Source organism: Arachis hypogaea, chromosome 13 (genome assembly GCF_003086295.3).
Source record: "Arachis hypogaea cultivar Tifrunner chromosome 13, arahy.Tifrunner.gnm2.J5K5, whole genome shotgun sequence".
NCBI classification, from domain to species: Eukaryota; Viridiplantae; Streptophyta; class Magnoliopsida; order Fabales; family Fabaceae; genus Arachis; species Arachis hypogaea.
In genome coordinates, this window is record NC_092048.1 from 120,580,028 (window position 1) to 120,592,480 (window position 12,453).

The 12,453-nt window shown below is 38.0% G+C and overlaps 1 non-coding gene across 1 annotated transcript; it reads left to right on the plus strand.

Annotated features, from left to right (window-relative positions):
* Positions 1-204: 204 nt before the first annotated feature.
* On the plus strand, positions 205-308 carry LOC112738977 (small nucleolar RNA R71). The gene has a single exon (XR_003169922.1). It is a non-coding gene; the product is annotated as a small nucleolar RNA R71 (small nucleolar RNA).
* Positions 309-12,453: the final 12,145 nt, after the last annotated feature.

A 12,453-nucleotide genomic window follows, 5' to 3' on the forward strand; every position in this document is an offset into this window, starting at 1 on the left:
CTCTTCTGAGGGGTCTCAGAGTTCACAGGATTCCTGTTAGATGAGTATAAATATTGGTTGCTTGCAACCAATTCAATCAGCTCAATAGTCTCCTCTGGTGTCTTCTTTTTGTACAGTGAACCGCCTGCAGAAGTATCTAGGCTCATCTTGGACATCTCACCCAAACCTTCATAAAAGATATCTAGTTGGGTCCATTTGGAGAACATGTCCAGAGGGCATTGCCTAGTCAGTAGCTTGTATCTCTCCCAAGCTTCATAAAGAGTTTCACCCTCCTTCTGTCTGAAATTCTGAACCTCCAACTTGAGCTTAGTCAGCTTCTTTGGTGGGAAAAATTTAGTGAGAAATTCTGTAACAACCTTTTCCCAAGTATTCAAATTCTCCTTTGGTTGGGAATCTAACCACAGTTTTGCTTTATCCCTCAGAGCAAACGGGAAGAGCATGAGTTTGTACACCTCTGGGTTCACTCCATTTGTCTTCACAGTATCACAAATCTGCAGAAAATCAAATATAAACTGATTTGGATCTTCATGAGGAATTCCATGATATTGGCAGTTTTGTTGCACCAGGGTGACCAATTGTGGCTTCAACTCAAAGTTGTTTGCAGCTATAGGAGGCACCACAATGCTTTTTCCATAAAGATCCGCAGTAGGGGCAGAATAAGAGCCAAGCACTCTCCTTTGTTGCTCATCCCCATTCCGATTTGCCACATTGGCATTAGCATTATTGTTAGGATCCATAGTGGACTCTGTAGCCTTATAAAGTCTTGCTTGTTGCAAACGCCGCCTGAAAGTTCTTTAAGGTTCAGGATCAAAGTCTAAGAGATGTTCTTTGTCTCTGTTCCTGCGCATACACAAACAGAAAACAAGAAAAGATGGGACTCTCTACGTCAGAGTGTAGAGAAGTCCCTGTGAGGTAACCTGTGTAAAGAAATAAAATAAAAATACTAAATAAATAAATAAAAAAAATTAAAAATTGCAATTAAAATGAAGACAAAAATTTTGAAATTATTAAGCCAAAAAAATAAAAATAAAAATAAAATTAATTAGAGAACACTAAACTTAATTTCAGAAATTAAGAAAAATATTGGTGCTATTTATTTATTTATTTAAATTTTTATTTATTTTTTTTTTGTTTTTTTATTTTTTTTTTAATAATAAAAGTAAAATAAAATAAAAAAAAGGATACGGTATAAAGGGAAGGGGGGAAAGTAAACGAAAAGGAAAAAGAAAAAAAAACGTAAAGGAAAAAAAAAGAAAAATTAACGTAAAGGAAAAAAAAGAAAAAAATAACATAAAAAAAAGAAATGCAAAAAAAAATTAATAATTGTTAACCACTATCAATCCCCGGCAACGGCGCCAAAAAATTGGGGCGGTATTTGTAACCCACTAACTTACCGGCAAGTGCACCGGGTCGTACCAAGTAATACCTTTCGTGAGTAAGGGTCGATCCCACGAGGATTAATGGATTAAGCAACAATAGTGTTTGATAGGCTTAGTTAGACAAACAGAAAATGGTATTGAGATGCAATATAAAAGACATTAAACAATATAAAGAATATTGAAGGAAAAAAAGTAAATGAGTTAGGAAGAAAATATGGAGAAAACAGTTAAAGATTCAGAGTTATCTATTTTTCCGGATTAACTTTTCTTACTAACTATTTTAATCATGTAGGATTTAATTTATGGCAAACTATATGTGACTAGACCCTAATTCCTTAGACATTTCTAGTCTCCTCTAAAATTCATTAACTGCCAATTCCTTGGTCAATTAATTCCAATTAGAATTGCATGATCAAATTCCAGTTTGCATGCCACAAAAACTCTAATTACCCAAAAATAAAAGGATTATATGTCATGTATCCCGTTAAATCCAGATAATTAAAATTTAGGAGAATATGTTTTCAAGCTGTTGTTCAAGTAAAGAGCTTTTCCAAGTTATACAAGAACTCAAATAGAAAGAGGGTCATACTTCCGTTCCACCCAAATTCATAAAATAAAGAGCGAAAATAATTCTTAAATTATAAATCCATACATAAATTAAAATAGAAAAAGCAATAAAATCAATCCATAGAAATAGACAGAGCTCCTAACCTTAACAATGGAGGATTAGTTGCTCATGGTTCAAAGTAGAAAATAAGGATTCAGGTAAAAATGTACTTTGGTAGTCTGGGATCGAATAATGTTGAGGTGGTATCCTCCTATTTATATCTAATCCTAATTAATTTAAAATCTATCTTTAAAACTAAAATAATATCTTTTCCTATTTTTAAAATTTGAATTTAAATTAGAATTAATTATAGTAATCAGTAAATCTTCAATTGATGGATGGGGACCACTTAGCTTCACTAGGATCCACGCCTAACTTGGGATTGGCATCATGAATTGGAGTTTAGTTGAGTGAATCTGCGCCTAACTTGGGCTTTAGTGCGCCTAACTTGGGCTTTAGTGCGCCTAACTTGAAGTGGGCAGGACCAATCTCGCGTATTGTTGTTGTGTCTTGCGCCTAACTTGAGAAATCTCAAGTTAGGCGCAGCCTTGGCAGTGAGTTCGGAGAAAAAATATGGACTATTATATATCATTGGAAAGATCTGGAAGTTAGCTTTCCAACGCCACTGAAATCACGTCCATTGGACCTTTGTAGCTCGAGTTATTCAGGTTTGAGTGCAGGGAGGTCCGGGTTGACAGCATCATTCGCCTTCATCTCTTCTTCTGCAGAAACTCCATCAAATCCATCCAAATTCTATCTAAAATAAACAGAATTGCACAAGACTCAAAGTAGCATCCATAGTGGCTAAAAGATAATTAATTCTTGATTAAACTCAACAATTTAAATACAAATTCACTAGAAAAAGATAGGAAAGATGCTCACGCATCAGCCACCACAACACAACCCTCAACCCGTTCTCTCTCCCCCCCCCCTTAACCCTTCTCCATCCACAACCACCAAACCGCCCTTGCCCCCACCTCAGACCGCAGCTGCTCCGCCACCCATCGCCGCTGCGTCACCACCATACCGCCACCATCTCTCTGAGCCTACTTTCTGTTTCTACACACCAGGTTCCGCCAAACACCGATTTTGTTTTCCATTTAGTCAATTATTTGCATATTTTACAGTTTTTGTTCGAAATAGGATAGTTAGAGATGCATGATTGTAGTGGATTGATGAGCGGATAATTTATACGCTTTTTGGCATTGTTTTTAGCATGTTTTTAGTATATTTTAGTTAGTTTTTATTATGTTTTTATTAGTTTTTAAATGAAAATCACATTTCTAGATTTTACTATGAGTTTGTGTATTTTTCTGTGATTTCAGGTATTTTCTGGCTGAAATTGAGGGACCTGAGCAAAAATCTGATTTAGAGACTGAAAAAGGACTACAGATGCTGTTGGATTCTGACCTCCCTGCACTCGAAGTGAATTTTCTGGAGCTACAGAGACCCAATTGGCACTATCTTAATTGCGTTGGAAAGTAGACATCCTGGGCTTTCCAGCAATATATAATAGTCCATACTTTGCTCGTCATTTGATGGCCCAAACCGGCGTTTCAAGTCAGCATAGAAATTCTGGCGTCAAAACGCCAGAACTGGCATAAAAACTGGAGTTAAACGCCCAAACTAGCACAAAAGCTGGCGTTTAACTCCAAGAAAAGCCTCTACACATAAAAGCTTCAATGCTCAGCGCAAGCACACACCAAGTGGGCCCGGAAGTGGATTCTGCATCATTTACTCATTTATGTAAACCCTAGGTTACTAGTTTTCTACAAATAAGACCTTTTACTATTGTATTTTCATATATACTTTTGATCTTTGATTAGCCTTATGCTATCTTAGACGCTTTTGGGAGGCTGGCCTCACGGCCATGCCTAGACCTTGTTCTTACGTATTTTCAACGGTGGATTTTCTACACACCATAGATTAAGGTGTAGAGCTCTGCTGTTCCTCATGAATTAATGCAAAGTACTATTGTTTTTCTATTCAACTCAAGCCTATTTCTGTTCTAAGATATCCATTCGTTCTTCAACATGATGAATGTGATGATCCGTGACACTCATCACCATTCTCACCTATGAACGCGTGCTTGACAACCACTTCCGTTCTACATGCATACAAGCTTGAATGTGTATCTCTTGGGTTTCTAATCTAAGATTAGAACCTTCGTGGTATAGGCTAGAATCAATTGGCGGTCATTCCTGAGATCCAGAAAGTCTAAACCTTGTCTGTGGTATTCCGAGTAGGATCTGGGAAGGGATGACTGTGACGAGCTTCAAACTCGCGAGTGTTGGGTGTAGTGACAGACACAAAAGGATCAATGGATCCTATTCCAACATGATCGAGAACCAACAGCTGATTAGCCGTGCGGTGACAGCGCATTTGGAACATTTTCACTGAGAGGACGGGAGGTAGCCATTGACAACGGTGAAACCCAACATACAGCTTGCCATGGAAAGGAGTATGAATGATTAGAAGAAGGCAATAGGAAAGCAGAGGTTCAGAAGGAACAAAGCATCTTCATACGCTTATCTGAAATTCTCACCAATGAATTACATAAGTATCTCTATCTTTATTTTATGTTTTATTCATATTTTAATTATCAATTCTCCATAACCATTTGAATCCGCCTGACTGAGATTTACAAGATGACCATAGCTTGCTTCAAGCCGACAATCTCCGTGGGATCGACCCTTACTCACGTAAGGTTTATTACTTGGACGACCCAGTGCACTTGCTGGTTAGTTGTGCGGAGTTGTGACAAAGAGCTGAGATTACAATTGTGCGTACTAAGATGTTGGCGCCATTGATGATCACAATTTTGTGCACCAAGTTTTTGGCGCCGTTGCCGGAGATTGTTCGAGTTTGGACAACTGACGGTTCATCTTGTTGCTTAGATTAGGTAATTTTATTTTATGTTTAAGCTTTTTACTTTTTATTTTCGAAAAAAAAAACTTTCAAAAATACAGAAATAATATTTTCTATTTTGTTCTTCAAAGTTTTTAAGAATGAATTCTAGAGTTTCATGATGATTTGTTGAAGTCTGGCTGGCTGTGAAGCCATGTCTAATCTTTTGGACCGAGGTTTCAACTTATCATCACAAGAGCTTGTTGATTTCTATCAATTTTACTGTTGAAAGTAATTTTCTGCTAAAGCTTGGCTGGCCATTGGCCATGCCTAGTGTTTTGGACCGAAGCTTTCACTGAAAGCTTGGCTGGCTAGTAAGCCATGTCTAATTCCTGGACCGGAGTTTTAGACTAACATTGCATGATTCTTGGAATTATTATTAAAAATTTTGAATCTCTTTATTTTCTTTTCCAAATAATTTTCAAAAAAATCACAAAAAAAAATTATAAAATCTTAAAATCAAAAATATTTTATGTTTCTTGTTTGAGTCTAGGGTCTAATTTTAAGTTTGGTGTCAATTGCATGTCTTTATTCTACTTGCATTTTTCGAATATATGCATCATATTCTTCATTAATTTTCAAGTTGTTCTTGATGATTTCCTTGCTCTGATCTTTAAATTCTCTTGTTTTGTGTGTTTTATTGTTTTTCATATATTTGTTAGTGTCTCTAATATGAAAATTTCTAAGTTTGGTGTCTTGCATGCATTGTTTATTTGATCTTAGTTTTACATGATTAGTTTCATTTTGTTGTTTCTCATCATTAAAAATTCAAAAAAAAATTTTCAAAATTATGTCTTTTCAAGTCAATAATACAGAAAATTGAAGATTCAGAACAGTCAACAGAGGAATTACACAGAAAAAGCTGGGCGTTCAAAACGCCCAGTGAGGAAGGAAAATTGGCGTTTAAACGCCAGCCATGTAGGGTACCTGGCTGGGCGTTTAACGCCAGGAGGACACTAGAGGGAAGATTTTGTTTTTAATTCAAATCTTTTTCAAATATTCATAATTTTTCAAAATCAAATCTTTTTCAAATCATATCTCTTCAATCATATCTTTTCAAAATCAATTTCTTTCCATGTTTTTTTTTAAATTATCATTATTTTCGAAAATCCTTGCTACAATTAATGATTTAACTCAAAATTTTCAAGTTGTTACTTGCCTATTAAGAAAGGATCAAATTTTAATTCTAGAATCATATCTTTTAATTTCCTATTAGTCAAGTAATCAACTTTAATTTTAAAAATTTCTCTTTTTAATTTGATTCTCAATCATATCTTCTCAATCATATCTTTTCAATCACATCTTTTTCAAAATTAATTTTCAATCATATCTTTTGATTTCTAATTTCAAAATCTTTTTCAAAAATCACTTAATTTCTTTCCCAATCTTAGTTTTCGAAAATTATTTACCAAATTTTCAAAATTTTTTTAATTATTTCAAAATATTTTTACTTTAATTTCGAAAATTCTTCCCCTCTTCTCAAATCCTTCTATTTAAAGGACTAACACTTCTCCATTTTCAGCAATTCGAACTATGTCCCTCTTGATAAGTTCGAATTCTTCCTTTCTACCTCCTCCTTCTATTTTTCTTTTCCTCTGGCATCTCAAGGAATCTCTATACTGTGATATAGAGGATTCCATACTTTCTTCTCCTTTCTTTTCATATGAGTAGGAGCAAGGATAAGGGCATTCTTGTTGAAGCTGATCCTGAACCTGAAAGGACCTTGAAGAGAAAGCTAAAAGAAGCTAAAATACAACTCTCTATAGAGGACCTAACAGAAACTTTCAAACAAGAAGAAGCCATGGTAGCCGAAAACAACAACAATGCCAACAATGCAAGGAAGGTGCTTGGTGACTTTACTGCACCTACTCCCGACTTCTATGGGAGAAGCATCTCAATCCCTGCCATTGGAACAAACAACTTTGAGCTTAAGCCTCAATTACTTTCTCTGATGCAACAGAATTGCAAGTTTCATGGACTTCCATTGGAAGATCCTCATCAGTTCTTAGCTGAATTCTTGCAAATCTGTGACACTGTCAAGACCAATGGGGTTGATCCCAAGGTCTATAGACTTATGCTCTTCCCTTTTGCTGTAAGAGACAGAGCTAGAACATGGTTGGATTCACAACCTAAAGAAAGCCTGAACTCTTGGAAAAAGCTAGTCAATGCCTTCTTGGCAAAGTTCTTTCCACCTCAAAAATTGAGCAAGCTTAGAGTGGAAGTCCAAACCTTCAGATTGAAGGAAGGTGAATCCCTCTATGAAGCTTGTGAAAGATACAAGCAATTGATCAGAAGGTGTCCTTCTGACATACTTTCAGAATGGAGCATCATAAGTATCTTCTATGATGGTCTGTCTGAACTGTCCAAGATGTCATTGGACAGCTCTGCTGGAGGATCTCTTCATCTGAAGAAGACGCCTGCAGAAGCTCAAGAACTCATTGAAATGGTTGCAAATAACCAATTCATGTACACCTCTGAAAGGAATCCTGTGAATAATGGGACAAAAGAAATGAGTTCTTGAGATTGATACTCTAAATGTCATATTGACTCAGAACAAAATATTGACTCAGCAAGTCAATATGATTTCTCAGAGTCTGTCTGGAATGCAAGCAGCAACAGTCAGTACCAAAGAAGCTTCATCTGAAGAAGAAGCTTATGATCCTGAGAACCCAGAAATAGAAGAGGTGAATTACATGGGAGAATCCTATGGAAACACCTATAATCCTTCGTGGAGAAATCATCCAAACCTCTCATGGAAGGATCAACAAAGGCCTCAACAAGGCTTCAACAACAATAATGGTGGAAGAAATAGGTTTAGCAATGGCAAACCTTTTCCATCATCTTCTCAGCAACAGACAGAGAATTCTAAGCAGAGCCACTCTGACTTAGCAACTGTAGTCTCTGATCTATCCAAGATCACGCTCAGTTTCATGACTGAAGCAAGGTCCTCCATTAGAAATTTGGAGGCACAAGTGGGTCAGATGAGTAGGAGAATTACTGAAACTCCTCCTAGTACTCTTCCAAGCAATACAGAAGAGAATCTAAAAGGAGAGTGCAAGGCCATCAACATAACCCACACGGCCGAATCTGGAGAGGAGGAAGAGGCAGTGATCTCCACTGAGGAAGACCTCAATGGACGTCCACTGGCCTCCAAGGAGTTTTCTCATGAGGAACCATGGGAATCTGAGGCTCACACTGAGACCATAGAGATCCTATTGAATTTACTTTTGCCATTCATGAGCTCTGATGAGCATTCTTCCTCTAAAGAGGATGAAGATGTTACTGAAGAACAACTTGCTAAGTACCTTGGAGCAATCATGAAGCTAAATGCCAAGCTATTTGGTAATGAGACTTGGAAGGATGAACCCCCCCTTGCTCACCAAAGAACTGGATGATTTGACTAGGCAGAAATTACCTCTGAAGAGACAAGATCCTGGAAAGTTCTCAATACCTTGTACCATAGGCACCATGACCTTTGAGAAGGTTCTGTGTGATCTAGGGTCAAGCATAAACCTCATGCCTCTCTCTGTAATGGAGAAGCTAGGGATCCTTGAGGTACAAGCTGCAAGAATCTCACTAGAGATGGCAGACAATTCAAGGAAACAGGCTTATGGACTTGTAGAGGATGTCTTGGTAAAGGTTAAAGACCACTACATCCCTGCTGATTTCATAGTCCTAGACACTGGGAAGTGTATGGATGAATCCATCATTCTTGGCAGACCCTTCCTAGCCACAGCAAAAGCTGTGATTGATGTTGACAGATGATAATTGGTCTTTCAAGTGAATGAGGACTCCCTTGTGTTTAAAGCTCAAGGATCTCCCTCTGTAACCATGGAGAAGAAGTATGAAAGGCTCCTCTCAATACAGAGTCAAATAAAACCCCCACATTCAAACTCCAAGTTTGGTGTTGGGAGACCACAACCAAACTCTAAGTTTGGTGTTGAGAGGCCATCATCATGCTCTGAGTATCTGTGAGGCTCCATGAGAGCCCACTGTCAAGCTACTTACATTAAAGAAGCGCTTGTTGGGAGGCAACCCAATTTTACTTATCTATGTTAAATTTCTATTTTCCATTGTTATTTTATGTTTTCTGTAGGTTGATGATCATGTAAAGTCACAAAAATAATTGAAAAAGTAAAAACAAACTGAAAAACAGAACGAAAAATAGCACACCCTGAAGGAGAAGTCCACTGGCGTTTAAACGCCAGTAAGGGCAGCAGAATGGGCGTTAAACGCCCAGTCTGGCACCATTCTGGGCGTTTAATGCCAGAAATGGGCACCAGACTGGCGTTTAACGCCAGAAAAGGGCAAGCAGCTGGCGTTAAACGCCAGAAATGGGCAGCAACCTGGCGTTTAATGCCAGGATTAGCAGTAAAGGGCGTTTTGCAGCCTAATTAGTGCAGGGATGAGAAATCCTTGACACCTCAAGATCTGTGGACCCCACAGGATCCCCACCAATCCCAACTCACTCTCTCTCTTCTTCACACCTTTTCATAATCCTCTTCCCCAAAAACCCCTCACCTATCAAATCCTACCCTCTTCTCCATAAACCCTTCACACCAATCCACATCCATCCATCATAAATCCCACCTACCTCACCATTCAAATTCAAACCACTTTCCCTCCCAAACCCACCCATACATGGCCGAACCTTACCCTCTCACCACTCCTATATAAACCCATCTTCACCCCTTCATTTTCACACATCTTAAACACTACTTCTCCCCCTTGGCCGAAACACTAACCCCCCTCCATCTCCTCTATTTCTTCTTCCTCTACTCCCTTCTTTCTTCTTTTGCTCGAGGATGAGCAAGTGATGCCAAGGCATCATAGGCTAGTTTCACTAGCATTTTTCTGTTAGTTTTAGTTGTTTTATGCATTTTCTTGAGCTTAAAGTAACCAAAAATGGTTAAATGAAGAACAAAGTAATGAACCATCCAAACAATATGATTTTGATGCAAATTCCATGAGTTTTAGTTATATTACTTAAATGCTATGAATGGAAGATTTCTCATGAAATTTTGCAAGACTTTGATGCAATTGTTTGGATGATTTCAGGGAAGAAGAGGCTAAGCAAGGAAGCAACAAAATCAATAAAGGAAGCTTGAATATCACATGTGGAGTTTAAGTTCCAGTTTAAGCCTAAACTGGAGCTTAAACGCCAAAATCATGAAGGATAAGAAATGCTGGGATTGAAGTTTAACCTCCAGTTTGACCTCAAACTGGAGGTTAAACGCCAGAATGAAAAGCCTCACTAAAGAAGCATTCCACGTTTAACCTCCAGTTTGACCTCAAACTGGAGGTTAAACGCCAGAATGAGTATGCCACCCAGGGAGGAGTTCCACGTTTAACCTCCAGTTTGACCTCAAACTGGAGGTTAAACGCCAGAACCAGGAAGAGTACCAGGGAGCCATTCCACGTTTAAGCTCCAGTTTGACTCAAACTGGAGCTTAAACGTGTTCGATAGCTTTTCTACTCCAGGGTTGCTCTCTCCATCTCCACGTTTAACCTCCAGTTTGACCTCAAACTGGAGGTTAAACGTGTTCGACACCTCCAGGGCCACCATTCTAAGCTTCCACGTTTAACCTCCAGTTTGACCTCAAACTGGAGGTTAAACGTGTTCGACCTCCAGTATGCCTCCACCCTTTTCCATGTTTAACCTCCAGTTTGACCTCAAACTGGAGGTTAAACGTGTTCGACCTCCAGGGCTGCCCTTCCTATCTCCACGTTTAAGCTTCAGTTTAACCTTAAACTGAAGCTTAAACGTGTTCGACTACATGACTCTCCAGGGCTACCTTCTTCCATTTCCACGTTTAAGCTTCAGTTTAACCTTAACTGAAGCTTAAACGTGCTTCTACAAAAGGCCTCACTGGAAGTGTCTGGCGTTTAAGTTGCAGTTTAAGCTTAAACTACAACTTAAACGCCACTCTTGAAAAAGGTTTCTGGGCCAAAAATATTGTGATTTAAGTTAGTCTTTGAGCACAAATATTAACTTAAACTTACTTTGGTATGAAACCCAATTGAATATCATGGTTTATGGGATTGGGCCTGAAGGATTGATGAGTTTGAAATCTCAATTTATTGAGTCATGTGTCATTATTTGATTATCACTAAGTTGGCTCAATAAATGTTACAGGATTTGGATCAACAACCTCATCAAGATTATGGATCATAAACCCAAGGCAAAAGGAAAGCAAGGAGAGGCCTCAAAGCCCAAGAAGCACAACTGAAGCTCAATATAGAAAGTGTATAAATAGGATAGAAGTGAAGTTAGAGGGACCTTTACTTTCATTTTTAGCTAGTTTTCCTTTTCTTTGTAATTGAATTCAGAGCTATGATTCACTAAACCCCCTTTCATTGGGTTAGGGAGCTCTATTGTAATTCAATGAATCAATAATAGTTTATCTTCTTCTTCAATCTTTTCTCTTGAATTTTGTTAGAAAGCTTCTCGATCTAATTCCATTGAGTAGTTGTCTTGGGAAAGAAACTACTCATACTTGGAATCCTTCGGAGCCTTGGGAAAGGAATGGAGGATTCATGCTAGAGAAGCTTTCTCACAGTGGATTGGATTGGGGTTTGGATGGATATTGTGACATGTAATCCTACCAAATTGTGGTTCATGAAATTGTGTGGTATAATCAGTGATCAAGCATCATCTCTTCTTGTGAACATTTAAACCAAGGGATTGGGAATTTGTTTGTTTTTAGAGAGCATTGGTGAGCCAAGGAATTGGGATCCAATCATATAAGATTGCCAAGCAAAATTCAATGAATGCATTGGTTGAGGAAGAGATATACATGTTTTGATTCGGAGATTTCAATATCTCCTAAACCCAATGAATTCCCCATTTCTGATTTCCACTTTCTCTTTACATTCTGCAATTCAATTCTTGCAATCATCCCCATTCCCTTTTAATTTCAGCAATTTACATTCTGCTCTTTAATTCATGCAATTTAAGATTCAGCCATTTAATTTTCTTGTCATTTACTTTTCCCGCCAATTTTACATTCCGCAATTCTCATCTCAAATCTTGATTCCGCTCAACTAGAACACATTTCTAATCCGAATTGCTCACTCAACCAATCCTTGTGGGATTCGACCTCACTCTATTGTGAGTTTTTACTTGACGACGATAACCGGTGCACTTGCCGGAAGGAATTTTGCCGATCGTGCAATTTCCTAAATCGTAGCATAACACGTTTATGCGCATCAGCAAACCTTCTAAGTTTCGTGTGGTTGATGAGCGGATAATTTATACGCTTTTTGGCATTGTTTTTAGTATGTTTTTAGTAGAATCTAGTTACTTTTAGGGATGTTTTCATTAGTTTTTATGTTAAATTCACATTTCTAGACTTGATTATGAGTTTGTGTATTTTTCTGTGATTTCAGGTATTTTCTGGCTGAAATTGAGGGACTTGAGCAAAAATCAGATTCAGAGGTTGAAGAAGGACTGCTGATGCTGTTGGATTCTGACCTCTCTGCACTCAAAGTGGATTTTCTGGAGCTACAAACTTCAAAATGGCGCGCTTCCAATTGTGTTGGAAAATAGACATCCAGGGC